The 21406-nt window shown below is 36.4% G+C and overlaps 1 protein-coding gene across 1 annotated transcript in view; it reads left to right on the top strand.

The window, feature by feature from the left end:
* LOC124354916 (protein CLP1 homolog) overlaps positions 1–21406 on the top strand; it is a 133306-nt gene that overhangs the window by 107195 nt on the left and 4705 nt on the right. The gene's annotated exons all lie outside the window — the stretch shown is intronic.

The raw sequence follows: 21406 nt of genomic DNA, 5'->3' as shown, positions 1-21406 counted from the left end.
TGGTGATATTTATTATAGTTGTATGAGGTTTCATAGGCCCCATGGAATTGAAATATTCCAAATAGGCTAATGGAGTATTTAGTGCCCAGACATATTCAGAGTTTATATACAGTGAACACATACTCAGTGTTTAGGAAAGTTAGATGTAATTTTGATCTAGTGATATTAACCGTAAATTTTCAACAAATGTATTATTAGTTTTTATTTTATTTATTTATATTATTTTATTTCCAACGGACATACTTCTCCAGTTTATATTCAAGATTCATATAGTTAACTTATAAACAACTTAACCCAAACAATTTTGATCTTGTGATATTAACCATAAATTTTTTAAAAATGTATTATTAGTGTTTATTTTATTTATTTATATTATTTTATTTCCAACGGTCGTACTTCTCCAGTTTATATTCAAGATTCATATAATTAACTTATAAACAACTTAACCCAAACAAGAATTTTTACAAACAAAACACGTGGATGGCTGAAAAATAATACTAAAGGTGCAGTAAAAAAATGAAAGAATATTAGGAATTCAAGCAAGATAAAATCATCCTAACACTCAATAGGCCTACAATACATTATGTACAAAAACTAATGGCATGAAAGAGAAAGTTATGCAATAAGTTAAATAAAATGAAAAAAAAAAATATGAACAAAGTAGCTAACTAATGTGCAAAATAGACTATAGCAGTAATAACATAATAAAATATGGCAAGGCATAATATATAACAAGAATATATATAGATGTTTTAATACAGTATCAATGCAAACATTGAAACAGTAACAATAAATAAACTATAACAATAGAAATAACATAATAAACTGTAGCATAATATAACAAGAATATATGTATCAATGATTAAAAATAGCAACTATAACAGTAAAGCAATAACCATAAAAATAATAACATAATAAACTATGGCATAAAATAGCAAAGAATATAAATATTATAAGTAGAGAGCAATGGTAACCTGTGTTCTTGTAAGAAACTTTATTGATTCTTGTCCTGAAGCCGTATAGTATGTCACCGTAGTAGAAGACAGGCATTCAAAGATAATAAAAATCGCGGCTATGGAGAGAAAATATTTTTCGTTCATGGTCAACTAGTGTGCTAAGCATTTTGAGTAAATAGCTGAAGAGAGCTTCGCCTCGATTTTAGGTTCGTAGTTACTGTGATACATTTGTATTTTTTTATAGAATTTGGTATATTCATGGCCTACAGTTGAAGGTGAAAACTTTCAAGAAAGGGGTCTGTTTATTTGTCCTCATTATGGAGTATTTGGCCACAATTATATGTAGCCGATTAGCGTTGGAAATTCTTATAAATATTGAAATTTTAAACGAGCATGAGAATATATACTGATAGCTGAAGTTGGAGTGTCTATAACGTCTGAATTTGAACCTGCGTTAGAAATAGCTTAGGTTCAAATCCTGTCTGTGGCTTTAGACCTTTTTACCAGTAACATAGACCTTGTAATGTATTGAATCTCTTCTTATTCGTTTTCATAAGATCCTTGCAGCGTCTAGTGGCCCAAACGGACGGGAAAATTAATGGTTCAATGTACTCGTAAATCGATCTATCCTAAAAAAATACGATATATAGGTCATTTTAAGTTATTCCAAAATGTTATGGATTTTTCAGACCTACAAAATAAATTGTATAAACGTTATTGAAATGTGATTTGACAATTTATGGTATTTAAACAAAAAGTGTCCTACCAATAACATGAAATATAGCCTGTAGAAGTGTCTAAGATATATTACATTATCGTTGTCTATATGATCGCATATAGTAATGATATGTGTTAATTCACTTTCCTGAAAGTATTTGTCAATATCAATATCACTTAAAGTGATATTAATATAGATGTAGTAATCTATACACTTGAACGTAACCAAGGAGAGAGCCATTGTTTGGCACAAGAAGGTAGGATCTACACGTTTAAAATGTTTTACAAGCCAATACGCTTCATGTTGAGAGCAGTTGGACATTTTCCGGCTTGCAATTCTTCGGATAAGTACTTTGCCGGTTTAGCTCTTGCAATGATCAGCCCTGCAATCGTAGACCAAGTTCTGAACGTGGTTATCTCGCCAGATTCCACGACAAAAAACCTAACACGCTTAGCGTCAACCACGTACTTGTTGAGCTCTTTGAGTTTCATAATTAATAGTTACATCTGCAGAGAGAGCTATAGATCAATACTGGCCGACATGTCGAGCGTCAGTGACGAGCTGAAGCCCGAGGGCACTCGCACGCAAAGAATCCTCTTTTTAGCATTTACCGCTGTCCTGGTAGTGGGCGCGGTCACCTTTCAATTGGAATACGGAGTTCCTATAAGAATCATACCCTGGACGATTATGCATTTAGCGTTTACCAGCCCACTACTTCACTATCTGGTCTTCACCGATCTGCTGACCAGTAAATTCTCTGCATTGAATATACGTCTGGAAAACATTAGCACAGACGTGACCACCACACCCCTGCAGACCATCAGCACTCAGATAAACTCCGTGTTCCGCCTTCACACTCACCTCCACGTCGTGGTCTGGGACGTGAACGCCCACTTCTGCCTCTACAACCTGCTAAGTATCACCACCAGACTCGCTGTTACAGTCCTAGCAATGTACGCTTACCTGATGTCGATCTCCGAAGGTAATGATTACAGGCATCACGACTATTCTGGGTTTGTGTTCATGTTCTTGGATGTGGTGTCTCTGGTCACCCAATGTCTGCTGTGCCACGCTTGCGCCAAGGAGGCGAACCGCACAGTGATGATCGCGCACCATCTCCTGCAGCCTGAAACTCCCACCCGGCTCTGGGAAGAAGTCGGCGTTTTCTCCCGCTTGACACTCAACAACAAGGTCTCCTTCTCTGTCGGAGGCATCTTCAATCTGGATCGTCCCTTTCTCACCAAGGTGGCCATGACGTCTCTGTCCTACCTTATCATTGCTGTGCAGCTTAAAGATGTCCGTCTATCAGGGAGTGACGGACCTGAAACCAACGGCACTGGCTCAGGAGTAGAGAACTCTACCAGCTACAGTAATACCATCTATTCATATACGTAAATATGTCTTACTATTATGAAGTCACGGACCTAAAACCAACGGCACTGGCTCAAGAGTAGAGCACTCTACCAGCTACAGTAATTCCACCTATTCATATACGTAAATATGTCTTACTATTAGGAAGTCACGGACAGCACTGGTTACAGTAATTCCTTCTCGTATAAGTAAAGATTATGACTGATACAGTGATTTATATTTAAAAGTGCAGACCACATAAATAACCATAAGTAATTGTACCTTGGCTCTATATATTGATACTGCTCTAACCCTAAAATCTAAACGGTAGTTTTAATACAGGAGTATCACATATTATTAGTTTAAACCGGCATTTTGTATATATTATTGAACTCTAAGCCTTATTGTAACTATGTTATTGTAACTGTGTACAAACGTTGTATTTCCAACCACCTAACGTTGCATAAACGTTTTTTATCAACCACCTAATGTGCTCTAAATGAGATTTTGATACGAATTTAACATAAAAGAAAGAAAGTATTCATGGTAGTACTAATGGAAGGCCTATCATCATCATACTCAGCATCATTCACGTCTAGATCACTAGGCCTAACCCTAATCTGGATCAGGAACATTGTCGTTCATAAACTTATCCTCGATCCAGAATCATAAATTTGACCCAGGATTCTTTCAAACTGAATCCCAGGTGATCTTTTATTTTCATTAAATATACAATCATCCTTCTCCAATTTATGCCCAGAATCTGACAGTATATCAGTTATCGTATGCTCCGTTACTTTGTGTAAATGATTACTCATTTTACACAATGATCAAGAAAAATAAATCTTGTATAACTAAGAAACCTATCAATGTAGTATTTCTTTACAGAAATCATATACTAATTAATTTAAACAAAATATATCACTGTACTGTCTTAACAAACTGTAGTTATGCTTGAATTAATACAATCTATATCAAGTAAATTAATTTTAATTACTACTTAAAATATTGTTATTATCGTTTTCTTTAATCAATTCCAAGACCAAAGTAACCCATGTGAAATAAATCAATTTTAAATACTTACTATTAAATTAATGGTTTTATTCATTGGAATGAGTTTGAGATGTATTTTTTAAATAAATACAGTTTAGATGAAGGTAACATAATAGTTAATAAATCTACCATTATTTTTAAAAGAAATTAATCGATATTGATGTGAAATATTGTAATAATTTAGGTTTAGCTTTTACGCTGTCTTACAGTCTAAAATAAAATCTAAACTATCAGAGTATCTTTTTTTTCACTAATTCGTAAAGAAATTCCTTCATAAATCTTATTTAATATTCAAACACAAAATCCATAGGTGAAATTGCTCTATTAAAGTTTTTTTTTAAACGTAAAATACGGCCTATATTTATGTGTATATCTACATATTTTCACATTACATCTACCAACCTTCTGATTTCCAAATGAAAGAACACAATGCAAGCAATAGTATCACTTTTTTAGGTTCAGTAAACAGATTTTAGGTTTAAGTTTCTCCTAAAAAAACGTCAAAAGTTAGGTCAAAGAATTAAGACGCTAAGATATGTATTACTAAATAAGCTAACAAACGCAACATTATTTTGATTTAGAAAATCAAATAAGACGCAAATATCTACAAATTCCACGCTCTGTAAATTTGCTGACAACGTTTGATTTACTTTTTGTTTATTGTTCTCGTACTCGAGACTATAGAGTAACTCAGCGTTAACGAGTAGTATATGGTATATACATTTATTGGCAACGTTTAATACACTCTCTTGTTTATTGTTCTCGTACTCGAGACTATAGAGTAACTCAGCATTAACGTGTAGTATATGGTATATACATTTATTGACAACGTTTAATTCACTTTCTTGTTTATTGTTCTCGTACTCGAGACTATAGATTAACTCAGCATTAACGTGTAGTATATGGTATATACATTTATTGACAACGTTTAATACACTCTCTTGTTTATTGTTCTCGTACTCGAGACTATAGAGTAACTCAGCATTAACGTGTAGTATATGGTATATACATTTATTGACAACGTTTAATACACTCTCTTGTTTATTGTTCTCGTACTCGAGACTATAGATTAACTCAGCATTAACGTGTAGTATATGGTATATACATTTATTGACAACGTTTAATACAGTCTCTTGTTTATTGTTCTCGTACTCGAGACTATAGATTAACTCAGCATTAACGTGTAGTATATGGTATATACATTTATTGACAACGTTTAATACACTCTCTTGTTTATTGTTCTCGTACTCGAGACTATAGAGTAACTCAGCATTAACGTGTAGTATATGGTATATACATTTATTGACAACGTTTAATACACTCTCTTGTTTATTGTTCTCGTACTCGAGACTATAGAGTAACTCAGCATTAACGTGTAGTATATGGTATATACATTTATTGACAACGTTTAATACACTCTCTTGTTTATTGTTCTCGTACTCGAGACTATAGAGTAACTCAGCATTAACGAGTAGTATATGGTATATACATTTATTGGCAACGTTTAATACACTCTCTTGTTTATTGTTCTCGTACTCGAGACTATAGAGTAACTCAGCATTAACGTGTAGTATATGGTATATACATTTATTGACAACGTTTAATCCACTCTCTTGTTTATTGTTCTCGTACTCGAGACTATAGAGTAACTCAGCATTAACGTGTAGTATATGGTATATACATTTATTGACAACGTTTAATTCACTTTCTTGTTTATTGTTATCGTACTCGAGACTATAGAGTAACTCAGCATTAACGTGTAGTATATGGTATATACATTTATTGACAACGTTTAATTCACTTTCTTGTTTATTGTTATCGTACTCGAGACTATAGAGTAACTCAGCATTAACGAGTAGTATATGGTATATACATTTATTGGCAACGTTTAATACACTCTCTTGTTTATTGTTCTCGTACTCGAGACTATAGAGTAACTCAGCATTAACGTGTAGTATATGGTATATACATTTATTGACAACGTTTAATTCACTTTCTTGTTTATTGTTCTCGTACTCGAGACTATAGAGTAACTCAGCATTAACGAGTAGTATATGGTATATACATTTATTGACAACGTTTAATACACTCTCTTGTTTATTGTTCTCGTACTCGAGACTATAGAGTAACTCAGCATTAACGTGTAGTATATGGTATATACATTTATTGACAACGTTTAATACACTCTCTTGTTTATTGTTCTCGTACTCGAGACTATAGAGTAACTCAGCATTAACGTGTAGTATATGGTATATACATTTATTGACAACGTTTAATACACTCTCTTGTTTATTGTTCTCGTACTCGAGACTATAGAGTAACTCAGCATTAACGTGTAGTATATGGTATATACATTTATTGACAACGTTTAATACACTCTCTTGTTTATTGTTCTCGTACTCGAGACTATAGAGTAACTCAGCATTAACGAGTAGTATATGGTATATACATTTATTGGCAACGTTTAATACACTCTCTTGTTTATTGTTCTCGTACTCGAGACTATAGAGTAACTCAGCATTAACGTGTAGTATATGGTATATACATTTATTGACAACGTTTAATCCACTCTCTTGTTTATTGTTCTCGTACTCGAGACTATAGAGTAACTCAGCATTAACGAGTAGTATATGGTATATACATTTATTGACAACGTTTAATACACTCTCTTGTTTATTGTTCTCGTACTCGAGACTATAGAGTAACTCAGCATTAACGTGTAGTATATGGTATATACATTTATTGACAACGTTTAATTTACTTTCTTGTTTATTGTTATCGTACTCGAGACTATAGAGTAACTCAGCATTAACGAGTAGTATATGGTATATACATTTATTGACAACGTTTAATACACTCTCTTGTTTATTGTTCTCGTACTCGAGACTATAGAGTAACTCAGCATTAACAAGTAGTATATGGTATATACATTTATTGACAGCGTTTAATACACTCTCTTGTTTATTGTTCTCGTACTTGAGACTATAGAGTAACTCAGCATTAACGAGTAGTATATGGTATATACATTTATTGACAACGTTTAATCCACTTTCTTGTTTATTGTTCTCGTACTCGAGACTATAGAGTAACTGTTATAAAAATAAAATAACAAAAATATACATATTATATGTAGATAACAAATTAGCAGCAAAGATAACAACCTGTGTTCTTGTGAAAAACTTTACAGATTCTTGTCTTGAAGCCGTATAGTATGTCAGCGTAGTACAAGACAGGCGTTCAAAGATAATAAAAGTAGAGGCTATGGAGAGAAAATATTTTTCGTTCATGGTCTACTTGTGTGCTAAGCATTTTGAGTAAATGGCTGGAGAGAGCTTCGACTCGATTTTAGGTTCCCAGTTACTGTGATACATTTGTTGTTTTTCTATAAAGTTTTGTATATTCACGGCCTAAAGTTTGGGGGTAAAAACTTTCAAGGAAGGGATCTTTTTATTTCTCCTCATTATGGAGTATTCGACTACAATTGTATGTAGCCGACTAGTGTTGGAAATACTTATGAATATTTAAATTTTGAACGAGCATGAGAATATACATTGATAGCTGAAGGTGGAGTGGTCTAGACCGTCGAATTTGAACCTAGGTTAGAAATAGCTTAGGTTCAAATCCTGTCTGTGGCATTAGACCTTTTTACCAATAACATCAACCTTGTACTGTATCGACTCTCTTCTTATTCGTTTTCATAAAATCCTTGCAGGGTTTAGTGGCCCAAACGTACGGGAAAATTACTGGTTCAACGTAAATCGGTCTATCCTAAAAAATATGATATATAGGTCATTTTGTTATTCCCACATTTTATGTATTTTCCAGATCTACAAAATAATTTGTATTAATGTTATTGAAGTGTGATTTGACAACTTATGATATTTAAATATAAAGTTTCCTACCAATAACATAAAATATAGCCCGTTTAAGTGTCTAAGATATTACATTACTAACTGTTACCCGTGGCTTCGCACGCAACTTTTAGAACTGAAAGTCCTTATAAAAAGCAATTATGATGTAATATGATGGGAGTAATACAAACATTTTAAAACGTAAGTAGGCATACATCAGGTAGATATTATTAAGTTCATGATAAATAGTATCAGTGCTTACCTTAATTATTATATTATAATGTTTGGCAATTGTAGGAGCATTTCTGGTTCTAATTAATTATATACATAACGTCACAGCTGAACCTGCCTTGTAATCTCAATGACGAAAACACAAATCTCGAATCACACAAGGTCTCGGAAACTCACTTTGGTCAATAAACGTAAGTAGTATACTTTGGCCGTTCCTGGGACAACGCACCCGAAACCGGTTCTGGGACAAACCGTGTGAGACCGAATCTGGGACAGAATTATTAGAGAGCGACTAAGAGTGTGAGTATGGGTGGTCAGAACCACGCCGCGCGAATCACCACGCATGTCATCGATGTCCCGCCACCGCGCAGACACCACGCGTTGTTACTGTAAGTATACAAGCAATCGGCACGCGCCTCGTCAGCACCGCGCCGCGCGACTGCTGAACAGTCACCACCACCGCGCTGTGTGAGACACCGCGTGTTGTTTCTATAAGTATACAAACAATCGTTACGCGCCTCGTCACTGTCCAGAGTCACCGCACCTTATAAATTACTAGTTTGGTATACTGTAAGTGTATTTTGGATAGTATCAGGAATTAATGAAGCAGAAAAGTCGGAAAGAAATCCTGCTTCGAGCATTAGAGGTTCATAAACCTGTGGTTAAGCGATTCCCTAAGAGAAAAATTGTAACTTTGGGTATTGATGATTTGTGGGCTGCAGACCTTGTTGTAATGATTAGGTTTTCAAAGGAAAATGATGGATTCAGATACATACTTAATGTAATTGATACGTTTTCAAAATATGCGTAGTCAGAACCATTAAAAACTAAAAGCTCACAAGAGGTTACTAAATCGTTTGGTAAAATATTAAGAAGAGCGAAATTGGTTGGTCACAAACCCCCGAACCTTCTTCACACGGATAAAGGACGAGAATTTGTTAATAAGGAATTTAGAGAGTTTTTACACAAAAATCAAATAAAGTTATACCATACTGAAAATGAGGAAAAAAGTGCCATTATAGAGCGTTTCATAGAACTCTCAATGAAAAAATGAAAGTGCACTTTGAAATTCAAAACTCTTTTAGATGGGTGTCACATTTACAGAAGCTTCTACGTCAATATAACAGTAAATTTCATAGCACTATAAAGATGAGCCCATCAGAAGTGAATTCAAGCAATGAACAAACTTTAAGAAACATGTACGCAAACACTGGACGATGTCTAGTATTCAGACCCAGACTTTCGGTTGGAGACCACGTAAGAATTACTATAAAGAAAGATGTATTTGGAAATAAATACCGCAGAAATTGGACAAGAGAAATTTTTCGGATTGTGGCTGTCAACAAAACTTGCCCTGTTACCTACAAAATCGCAGACCAGTCTGATGAGGAAATAATAGGATCGTTTTGTGAAAAAGAGTTACAAAAAACTATGTTCTAGTTCAGAGTCAAATGTATTAGTAAGGCTCTCATCCCACTCACTCACCCTCTTCCTACTCCTCCTCCTTTTAGAGTCAAATGTATTAATAATGCTCTCGTCCTTCCTACCACTCATCCCACACACCCACCCTCTTCCTACTCCTCTTCCTATTCTCATCCATCCATACCTCATCCTTTTCCATCGTCAATCGCCCATACAATAAGAGAGTAGCCAGCTCTATAATAATGGTGTTTTCTCCTGCTAGCAAGCAAACAGCATTTCTCAATGCTACGGATGGTCTTCGAAGATCATCAGTCAAGAAATGTCCGAATTGTGGAGAAGAGGTTACTGCATCTAACCTATCCCGCCACCAAAAAACAAAGAAGTGTATCCATACCTCATCTTTTCCATCGTCAATCGCCCATACAGTAAGAGAGTAGCCAGCTCTGTAATAATGGCGTTTTCTCCTGCTAGCAAGCAAACAGCATTTCTCAATGCTATGGATGGTCTTCGAAGATCATCAGTGAAGAAATGTCCGAATTGTGGAGCAGAGGTTACTGCATCTAACCTATCCCGCCACCAAAAAACAAAGAAGTGTATGTCAGCGTCAAATCCACCAGCCTATGCTTCTTCCAACGGATTCAATGAAAAACCTCCTTCGATGAAACAAGTATGTTCAAGGTGTGGTGCTGAAGTCAGGAACTCCTCCATGTCCCGCCATAAAAAAAACAAAGAAATGCATGTCCACGTTAGACAGACAACTCCGGATTTTGATATGTCTATGTTGGAAAACTACACTGATGCTGTGAGTGACAATCAATTCCAGAACGTGATTGCTGATTTTGATATGTCTATGTTGCCAGAGTCCTATTCAAATCTCAGACCTGAGGAACAAGACGCGATTGCTGATTTTGATATGTCTATGTTGCCAGAGTCCTATTCAAATCTCAGACCTGAAGAACAAGACGCGATTGCTGATTTTGATTTGTCTATGTTAGACACTCCAGATTTCTATTCCAAAATTAGAACTATAATTGGTCCATCTACAGCTGACGCTCCAAAGTTTGAAACCACCAGTAAAAAGGATACAACCCGATTCATCGAAAATTAAATGAATACTTGGTCCACCACCATTTGAAGTTCCGGATAAGTCAGACTATTCACTGCATATACCATATAGTCCTGTATACCATTCACCACTACATATCCCAGAGAGTCCAACATACAACGTGCTTAGTCCGACCGATGTACGTGCTCAAATAAAACCCCAGAAGAAACCATGTCCAAAATGCAGTAAGGAAATAACGGTTTCCAACATGGCTCGGCACCAAAAATCTCAGAAATGTGCCAGAAACCAGCAAGGTATGACATATAACGAACGTCTGAAAAAGATGGAAATCAAACCAGCTCCTAAAAGTAAAATGTGTTGGATTTGTGAAACACCAACAGAGTCATCCAACTGGAACCGTCACAAACAATCGAAACGCCATATCCGCTTGTCAGCACTTCATGAAGGTCCTCGATACAGGAGTGAAATATTACCCATTACGAGACTGACACCAAGACGGCCGGCACCCACTCCAGACATCAACATGCTGGTAAAGAAATACCCAAAGCGACCAAGGGAAGTCAAAACAAGTACCGAAGGTCAATACAAACGATATAGCTCTTGAAGCGATGATCCGAAAACCGACTAGACCACAAAAGATTCCTACAGGTGTGAAAAAGATTATTAGTGAGACACCGACTAGTACAAATAATAGTGAGAATTCGATTAGCCCTACCATGGAAGAGAGACAGCATCTGTCTGAAACAGAATCACCTTCAACACCTCATCTGGTTCCGGTACGTACTCCAGAGGAGTCACAGACAATACTTGATGAAATATCAGAAGTCCAGTCGGCATTCACGGGAAGATTGAAAACGTATGTGATTATGAACAAACGTGGGATCAAAGATCCAAAAATGTTTCTTGAGATATGCAAACCACTCGTTGTAGAAAAACTTCAGGAAGCTGTAAAAGAAAAAAATCTTAAGGTAAACATGGTTTATCATGCTAAATTCAAGAAAATAATAAACGATGTGGAGTTGACTCAAGTCATGAACTTTAAAACAAAAAATAAAATTCTTTACTCGACAACGTCTCTGTCTGACTATTATAACTCAGCAAAACTTAAGATGTTGGTTGAGATGGAGGAGTTTGAGGCAAATGGTTCTCAATGGTCACTAAAAAGGGTGAAAGACTTGGAGATCAGAGTCAACCGATACGTTCCTTTTCACGGATCCAGCTATGTGGTTCTACCAAAACAGATTCAATCCAAAAAGGCTGTTATTAATGTAAAAAACGAAGATCAGAAATGTTTTATGTGGTCTATTCTGGCAGCTTTACATCCAGTTAAGGTTCATCCAGAAAGAATCAGCAATTACGAACCTTTCAAACGAGAGCTGCTTCATGCACTAGCAACTTGCGAATGCCCTATGAAACTTGATGATATAGCAAAGTTTGAAAGACGTAGTGGAATTTCTGTTAATGTCTATGCTTATGATGACAAGTTCGATATATTCCCGCTGAGAATAACTGATAACGAGATGGAAAAACATGTTAATCTACTGTTTATCAGAGAAAAAACAAACACTCACTACTGCTGGATCAAACATATGTCCCGTTTGGTTAGTTCACAGATCTCACGAAATGGACATAAGATGTGGATATGCAATAGGTGTTTGCAACACTTTACGAGAGAGGATTTACTCATCAAGCATAGAGAAGACTGTAACACACACGATGCTGTGAAATTGGAACTACCAGAGCCAGGAACTGTAATTAGATTTAAAGATTTCAATTGCTCAATGAGAGTGCCCTTTGTGTATTACGCAGACTTTGAATGCTGTCTACCACCTATTTCAACATGTCAACCGTGTAAAGTGGATTGTAATGGTAATCATCAGTCGTTCACTATCAAATATCAGAAACATAATGCCATTTCCTTCTGTATGTATGGGGTGTCAGAGGACGGCTTTTCTAAACCACCGATTAAATACTTTGGAGACGATGCTGCACATGTATTTGTAAAATCATTGATTGAGGAGTCGATAAGGATTAATGAACTTTACAAGAGTGAAGCAATAGTCCCCATGCAGTTGATGACAAAAGAGCAACAGGAAATGTTTGAATCTACTACTACGTGTCATATCTGTGGAAATTTTCTTGGTGATGATCGTGTTAGAGACCATAACCATTTGACGGGTTTGTTTAGAGGAGCAGCTCACAACAAGTGTAACATCAATTTCAAAAAACCTAGGTTCATTCCTGTTTTCATTCATAATTTAGCAGGTTACGACACTCACCTATTCATTAAAGAGTTTGGTAAGTTCGAAAATCGCATATCATTGATACCCAACAACGAGGAGCGGTACATTTCCTTTACGGTCAGTGTGGAAGGTGGAATTGAACTACGATTCATCGATTCATTCAAGTTCATGTCACAAAGTCTCGATAGGTTGGCAAAGAATCTGACTAGATCTCAATTCAAACACATCTCAACATATTACAATGGTAAGGACCTCAATTTATTGCTACGAAAAGGAGTGTACCCTTACGACTACATGGACAGTATAGAAAAATATAGTGAAACATCACTACCTAGTCAAAAAGAATTTTACAATAGACTGAATAAACAACACATAACAAATGAAGATTACAAACATGCGTGCGATGTATGGACCGCCTTTAACATTCAGAACATGAAAGAATATACAATGCTATATAACGAAACCGATGTCTTGCTGCTTGCAGATGTTATGGAGAACTTCAGGGATGTATGTCTCAATACATACAAATTAGATCCTGCATGGTATTTCACAGCACCTGGGTTGGCTTGGAACGCAATGCTAAAAATTACAAAAGTCGAACTGTCCCTATTGACTGACATCGATATGGTACTCATGGTTGAAAAGGGTATTCGTGGTGGTATTTCACAGTGTTCTCATCGATATGCGAAGGCAAACAATCCCTACATGAAAGACTACGACAAATCGAAACCAAACAACTACCTCATGTACTTGGATGCAAACAACCTGTATGGGTGGGCAATGTCTGTAAAACTACCATATGCAAACTTTCAGTGGAGCAGTACAGACATCGATGTAATGAAAGTTAGTGACGATTCACCCACAGGCTACATATTAGAAGTTGATTTAGAATATCCTGAAGAACTACACGACGTACACTCTGATCTACCTCTCGCTCCAGAACGTAGAGTCCCACCAGGATCGAAAATGGCAAAGCTTCTGACAACTCTCTACGGCAAAGAAAAGTATGTCGTACACTACAAAAATTTAAAGCATTATTTGAGTCTGGGTATGAAACTAAAACATGTTCATAGAGTTCTTAGTTTCAGTCAAAGCAATTGGTTGCAACCGTACATTAATCTGAATACCATGGAGCGTACAAAGGCGAAAAATGATTTTGAGAAAGACTTTTTCAAACTTATGAACAACTCAGTTTTTGGAAAAACTATGGAAAATATGAGAAATCGTATGGACATTCGTTTGGGTACTAGTCCAAATTAGTGGAAAGATGGGTTAGCAAACCGAACTTTAAGAGTCGAACCATCTTTACAGAAAACCTAGTTGCTGTACATTTTAGTAAGAAAAAACTTTTGTTAAATAAACCTATTTACGTAGGTATGAGTATTCTAGACATATCAAAGACACTGATGTATGATTTCCACTACAATGTAATGAAAGAGAAGTATGGATTTAATATAAAAATGGTGTACACCGATACCGATTCCCTGATATATGACATCAAAACGAAAAACTTCTATGAAGATCTGAAACATTTAATTGGATTATTTGATACAAGTGACTACCCCAACCCCAACCAATATGGGCTTCCCCACGTAAACAAAAAAGTTCTGGGTAAAATGAAAGATGAACTTAATGGTCGAATCATGCGAGAGTTTGTAGGACTACGATCCAAGATGTATGCGAGCAATATAGAAGACAACCATTTCATAAAGAGGTCTAAGGGCGTGAAAAAAGCTGTAGTTGAAAATTAAATTACCTTTAGCAACTATAAAAACTGTTTGTTTAGTAACACCGAGCACTACAAAACGATGAATACAATTCGGAGTCAAGCACACAATCTCTACAGCGTAGAACACCATAAAGTGGTACTTTCATCAAAGGACGACAAGCGTTTCGTACTCGAAGACAATATCCGAACCCTAGCATGGGGTCATCATAGAATATGCGAAAACTGTTAAATTGTAAATGTATGTAAGAGAACATACTATGGAAATTCAAGTGTATTGCAGAGAGAAATTCGAAGACCAACTTTTACCTAGACCGTTACGGTGTCTTATTGTAGGACCGTTTGGGAGTGGTAAAACGAACTTGTTATTGAATTTCATTTACAACAAAGATGGAGTTCCGTTCAAGAATCTATACGTGTTTAGTCGTTCAATAGAACAACCTGCATATGTAGATCTGCGTGAACAATACAGTAAATTTGAAAAAAACCTTAGAAGACACATAGCGTTTTTCTATTCGTCCTGTCAAGATCGCATTTCTATCGATGACTGCAAACCAAACTCACTTGTGGTATTCGATGACTGCCTCCTAGAAGAGCAAACTAAAATCAAAGACTATTTCATTAGAGGACGTCATAAAGTGATTTCTTGTGTCTACCTGAGTCAGAGCTATGGTCGGGTTGACATGCAGGTCATACGAAACAATGTTAATCTGTTGTGTCTGTTTACAATGAACAAGTACTATACAAAGAGAGTGTTCCAGGACTTTGTAGGTTCTGACATGACTTTCAATCAATTTGAGGCTCTCTGTTTTGAGTGCTGGAAAACACCTCATGGATTCATATCTATTAATACTACAGCTAAACCACAAAAAAGGAAATACATGTGCAATTTAAAAAGGAAACTAAGTGTTGAATAATACTTCGCTGTACAACGTACCAGTATAAACGTTATTTAACGTTTAAGTATAAACGTAATTTGACGTTCATAAACGTAATTTGACGTTCATAAACGTAATTTGACGTTCATAAACGTAATTTGACGTTCAAGTATGAACGTAATTTGACGTTCATAAACGTAATTTGACGTTCCAGTGTAAACGTGACTTGAAAGATTTGAAGAATAACTCTGTATCTATTACTATAAGTATACAACATGGCGAATAAACTAGATGCAAAAGAAGCAAGGCGACTTGAAAAAATTCAGAGTGTCTTGGCATCAAAGTTCAAACGTGCTGAACAGGATGAATTAAAAAACTTCTCAAACAAAAATACTATATCATCAAATGCTAATGAGACGTCTGCCAATCGTAACATATCAATAACACATGATCGACCGCTCACTGTTTCTAAAGCTAGAAAGTTGGATGAGTTAAACCGGAAATTACAAAGTGAGTTTGCTCAGACCCATTTCAAAGAGTTAGAAGATGTTCGTGAAAATGAGAAAAAGTACGAACCAATCACCAGAGCCATTAGGGAACAACAACATAGAGAATTGGAAACACAAAAGATACGTAGTCAAAACCGTATGAAACAGTTGGTAAGATTTCAACCTCAAGTATCAGATCGTCGAACGTTTGAGGATGTAGATTACGATGATGAGCCAGAAGTACAACCTCAAGAGCAATCGATGAAACAGTTGATGGATTCTAAAGTAGTAACACTTGGTTCTCTAGGAGCCCGATACCTTCCAAAATCCAACGACAAACAGTTTGGTATTTGGTACGATGAAAATCTAGAGCAGCCGATGATCGGTTCCGAACCGATTACATTTGATTATGATGACATTATATTAGTCAGCTCTCAAAAGAAATACAAAGGGACTGAGGGTCTTTGGACGTTGTTGACGAAAAACAATATAGTAGAGAAGGATCTGTACACCGATGAAGACTGGAACTCTTACAAGGACATATTGGTGAGGACAAACTCGCTTTTCCAAAGAAACAATCCCAAAAGTAGTCGTCCCAAATCAAGTCAAGGACTAAAGTGGAAACATATGATAAAACCTATTTGGGATGAGTTGGTAAATGGAAAAGTGGCAACAATTGGTTCAGGGTTAAAGGTTTACAAGGAAATTCCGGTCGAATATAAGTACATAAAGAACTTCAAAGACCTAATTGACAGGTTACACTACATTCAAGCGCAGGAAGAAGCTGGGAACAACAACTTTCATAATGAAAAACTGTCTGTGGTTGATTTCCTTCACGATAAAATGGAAGACCTAATTGCTACACCTAAAGGGTTGAAGTACCTAGTCAGATGTTTGTCTGTTTTGCCTGAACATGTTATAGAAGGTAAAGGGCTTTTGAACGACATCATTAACAAATTACCATTCGAGTTACATGCGCCCAAGAACTGGAATCTTGATACGTACAACTACTGTGGGCCCAGCACCCAGCTTGACAAGAGACTTGCTAGGGGAGATAAGGGAATTAACCCCCTCGATGAAGTTTGTAAGAAGCATGATATATGGTATAGGGATCATAAAAACACAGAAGACAGGTGGGAGGCGGACAAAATATTACAAAAGAAAGCTTGGGAGAGGGTTACCTCAGATGATGCTGACTTGAATGAACGTATGGTCGGCCTAGCAACAACAGGAGGAATGTGGTTGAAACGTCAACTCGGTATGGGGTTAGGAACTTCAGGATGTATCTACCCATCGGATATATAAAGCAATGAAAGCAAATATTTTTACCCTATATATAAGAGAGGATATATTAGAACAGTGATCAGTGGTAAAACCAGTGATGGAGAAACTGTATATTGAATTTTCGAGCGGTATAGCAAGAAGTGAGTATAGAACTGCAATGCCAGTTTCAGAGCTCAACTTCAATGCACCCAACAAAAATACAACATTCAAACTGGATCATGGAGACGCATTTTATGATTCACGCATAATGTACCACATTCAAGTAAAGTATGTGCAAAAATCTGATGGATCTGATTATCAAACTAACTCTACCGTCAAACTGGTAGACAACTTCGCGGCCTTCTTGTTTTCAAGAATAGAGCTGAGGAAACACAATACATTGATCGACACAGTAGAACTCCCCGGCATCACCAGCACTATAAAGGGGATTGTTAGTTACAGTAACACTGAAAAACAAACACTCTCAAGTAGTGGTTTCTCATCATCGTTTACAGGAGGTGGGAAGTTTGAGGCACTCGGTACACTTGGGCATTTAGGATTAGGGTTCTTTGACCACCTACGTTACCCGATGTACAAGGGAGGTTTTGAAATCACATTTACTAAGAATGAAGATAATGATGCGTTGTTTCACTGGAAAGGGGCAGGGTCCACAGCAACGGATCCTGGCGATGGAAAAATTGTGATAAAGTCGTTTGTGTTACGAGTCCCCATAGTCGATTATACCAGCACTTCCAAAATCCAGTTAATTGATGGTTTGAAACATTTGAGTGACAAGGATGCTTTAGTCTACAACATCTTTCAATGGCAATGCATCGACAAAAGAGGGGTGTTCGGTTCATCGTTCAGCTTCGATATTACAAGTGTTTACAGAAATGTGTACAATCCTAGATTTGTTATAATCGCACTTCAAACAAACAGAACAAACACCCAGGCAAAAGATCCTAGTAGATTTGACAGCTGCAACATCAAAAATGTGTCTGTGAAAATTAATGGAGAAAGTTACCCTCAGGAATTGCAGAATTTTGATATTACTAATGGTATATACAGGATCATGTACGATCAGTACCTAGGGTTCCGAAGAATAAACTTCGGAGACAATAACGTGTTAGTAAACCTGAAAGAATTTATTGATAACTCACCTTTGGTTGTAATTGACACACATCTACATCAACCAACAACAGACAGATCTCGAAGTGACATTCAGATTGAATTAGATTTTGTAAAAGCTATTGCATCTCCACAGGGGAGCCGCGACACCACAGCATATGTTGTCGTTGTATCTGAGGCACATTTATCATATGAAATTACTCGAAACATAATCAAATTCCTGTAAAAACAAATAAAACAAACAAAAAAAACATTAAAAAGTAAAATAAAAATGATTTATTTTTTTCATTAGTAGGCGGCAATTATTGTTTTCATGTCAGTGTTTTGTATATACGAAAGCGTATAGAATGGAAAGTCAGTATAATTATACAGTTCGGCTATCCGAAGCTCAAAAACGTAAGCTTCGTACAGCGTACAAAAGACGGAAACCTACAGTAATCAGATTATCTAATGAACAGCTGTCTCACGGAAGTGATCGTATACTTCTTTCTGGAGAGCAACACAAAGCCGTTTCTAGAGCTGTTAAGAACAAAAAAGGTTTACAATTGCTTCTAAGTTACAACCAACTCGTATCTAATAAACAAGGAGGGTTTTTGAAGGAAATTATGGAAATGGTGGATGCGTCAGTTCCTGGAGGTAAACGCTTCATCTCTCCATTAATAAGAAGAAATTTGGCTCCTTTACTGAGAGAAAAATTTATACCTTGGTTAAAGAGTTTAGTCGATGAGGAGTTGGACACCATTATTGAAAAAGACCCTACGGGTAGAGGGTTGAAACAACGTATTGGTCGGAAGCTTGATGCATTGTTGTCTGTGAATAAAAAAAAGAGATCTTCCCGCTGTCTCTTGGTGAAATAGAAAAATTAGCAGGTATATTGAGTTTAGAGGTGTTTTCATGCGACAGTTACTTCCAGACAAACCTACAAATATTGAACGTGGTATTGTAAATCTTGGTGACCTTTCATCTGGTGGCACTCACTGGACGTGTTATGTGAAACGTGGTGAAAAGAAATTCTATTTTGATTCATATGGCGATGTCAATCCTCCAATAGAAGTAGTCAGGTATTTGGGGTCAAAAGGGTTGGTTTATAACTCAGACTGATTTCAGGGGTTTGATGATCCTCCTATCTGTGGAAATCTGTGCCTGGAGGTTCTACGACGAGATTCAGCTGGTGAGGGCTGGGAACATATTCTTCGTAATATAAGAAACAATAAAAATGCATGGAAACTGTGGTTTTATTTTCAACAGATTTGGAAAAGAAATTGAAATTGGATCAATACCTACTCAACCCAATTCAGACCCTTCTCCTGACGAGATAATTGAGCTTGCAAGTGATGTATCAAAAGTCTCACAAGATTTATCCGAAGTCAAGAAATTATTGGAATCGCATTTGGTAAAATCGGAAAAAATAATAAATGCGATCGAGATTGTCCCTACTAGTACCGTAAATAGTGAAAAAGATATGGGGCAGCTTCCTACTGAAAAACCACCAGAGAATTATTCAAGTGAGCAAAGCAGTGGAGCCATATGATGTGGTTGTCAAAGTTCAATTGAGTGAATTCGAAGGCAAGATATACATCATGCAGAAAAAATTCAACAACGAAATAAAAAATATATGGAATGAGGTTTTGAAGACTTCCATGATGGTAGTAACTTCATCTAAAACTTGTATAAAATTATAAGTATATAAAAAACTGCAACCATGCCATTACTCAAACTAACTGGAACTGAGTCTGTACTGACTCTCCATCTAGAACACCCCATCCACTTGGATCCAAAAGCAGAGTATTATATGGCTCTTGTTGGATTTTACTCTGAGAACAACATATACAACTTGTTGCAACATGCAAAAGTCTATTTTTGGGACTTGGAAATACATTTCATTCCGAAACCACTGATACTTCAATGTGGTTACTGGACCATTGAAAAACTTAAAAAGAGTTTCAGAGATTACATACAATCGTTGAATCTTAGTATAAATTCTGACGATTTCAAGATCTTTAAAGATGGTGACAAAATATCAATTAATTCTCCAATTAAATTCTACTTGGATAAAACCGTTAGTGATCTCTTAGGTTTTGAAAAATCTGATGCAACAAACTTACAAAAAGAATCGACTTACTTCAACTCAAATAAAAATGTAATTGCATCGAATCCACCGAATCTCAGAGCCGTTGATGTCATCGAGGTACACTGCAATATAGTCAGCAACAGTCTTGTCAATCATGATGTTCACTCTCACAAACATCTGGAGACAGCAATCCTCTACTCCTTTTCCCCTAATGTACCACACGGCTACAAAATATCTCAATCACCTCAAGAAAAACACTACATACCTATTCGGAGCGGTTTACGAAGGATTCAACAGATCACAATCACACTTGTAGACCAAAGCAAACAACTGCTCCAGAACAACCATGTAAACAACATCGTCTATTTAGATCTGATCAGTAAATCACAAACACATACATACTCACAATTGTGGTAAATAAAAACGCGTGGTGTCTGCGCGGTGGCGGGACAGCGATGACATGCGTGGTGATTCGCGCGGCGTGGTTCTGACCACCCATACTCACATTCTTAGTCGCTCTCTAAAAATTCTGTCCCAGATTCGGTCTCACACGGTTTGTCCCAGAACCGGTTTCGGGTGCGTTGTCCCAGGAACGGCCAAAGTATAACTACTTAGACGTATTCATATGGCATGGAATGGTTAATTATTAACTATACAGTGCTAAGGACCGTTTTGCCATCTTTAGCATTTTTGAAAGAGGATCCTAAGTTCCCTCAGGAAGACCTGGTCGGTTTGTTTTCAGTGGTTTGTAGAATTGCTTCCATATGTGCCCTTTGATGCCCAGGTGCTAGGCAATAGGCCTTATAAGAAGAAGTGTCAGACGTCAAATTTACTCAACTTTTTTTTCAGAAACAAGTATTACTTGAAAACATTTAAATTACTGGCATAGCTTATAATAAACAATTTGCATGCATTTACATTTTAAGTTCTATAACTGATGTTTGTTTAAAGACAACCTGAAG

The sequence above is a fragment of the Homalodisca vitripennis genome, chromosome 2 (genome assembly GCF_021130785.1).
Source record: "Homalodisca vitripennis isolate AUS2020 chromosome 2, UT_GWSS_2.1, whole genome shotgun sequence".
Taxonomy (NCBI): Eukaryota; Metazoa; Arthropoda; class Insecta; order Hemiptera; family Cicadellidae; genus Homalodisca; species Homalodisca vitripennis.
Note: the sequence above shows the minus strand (reverse complement) of the source record. Positions and strands in the feature narration are given on the sequence as shown.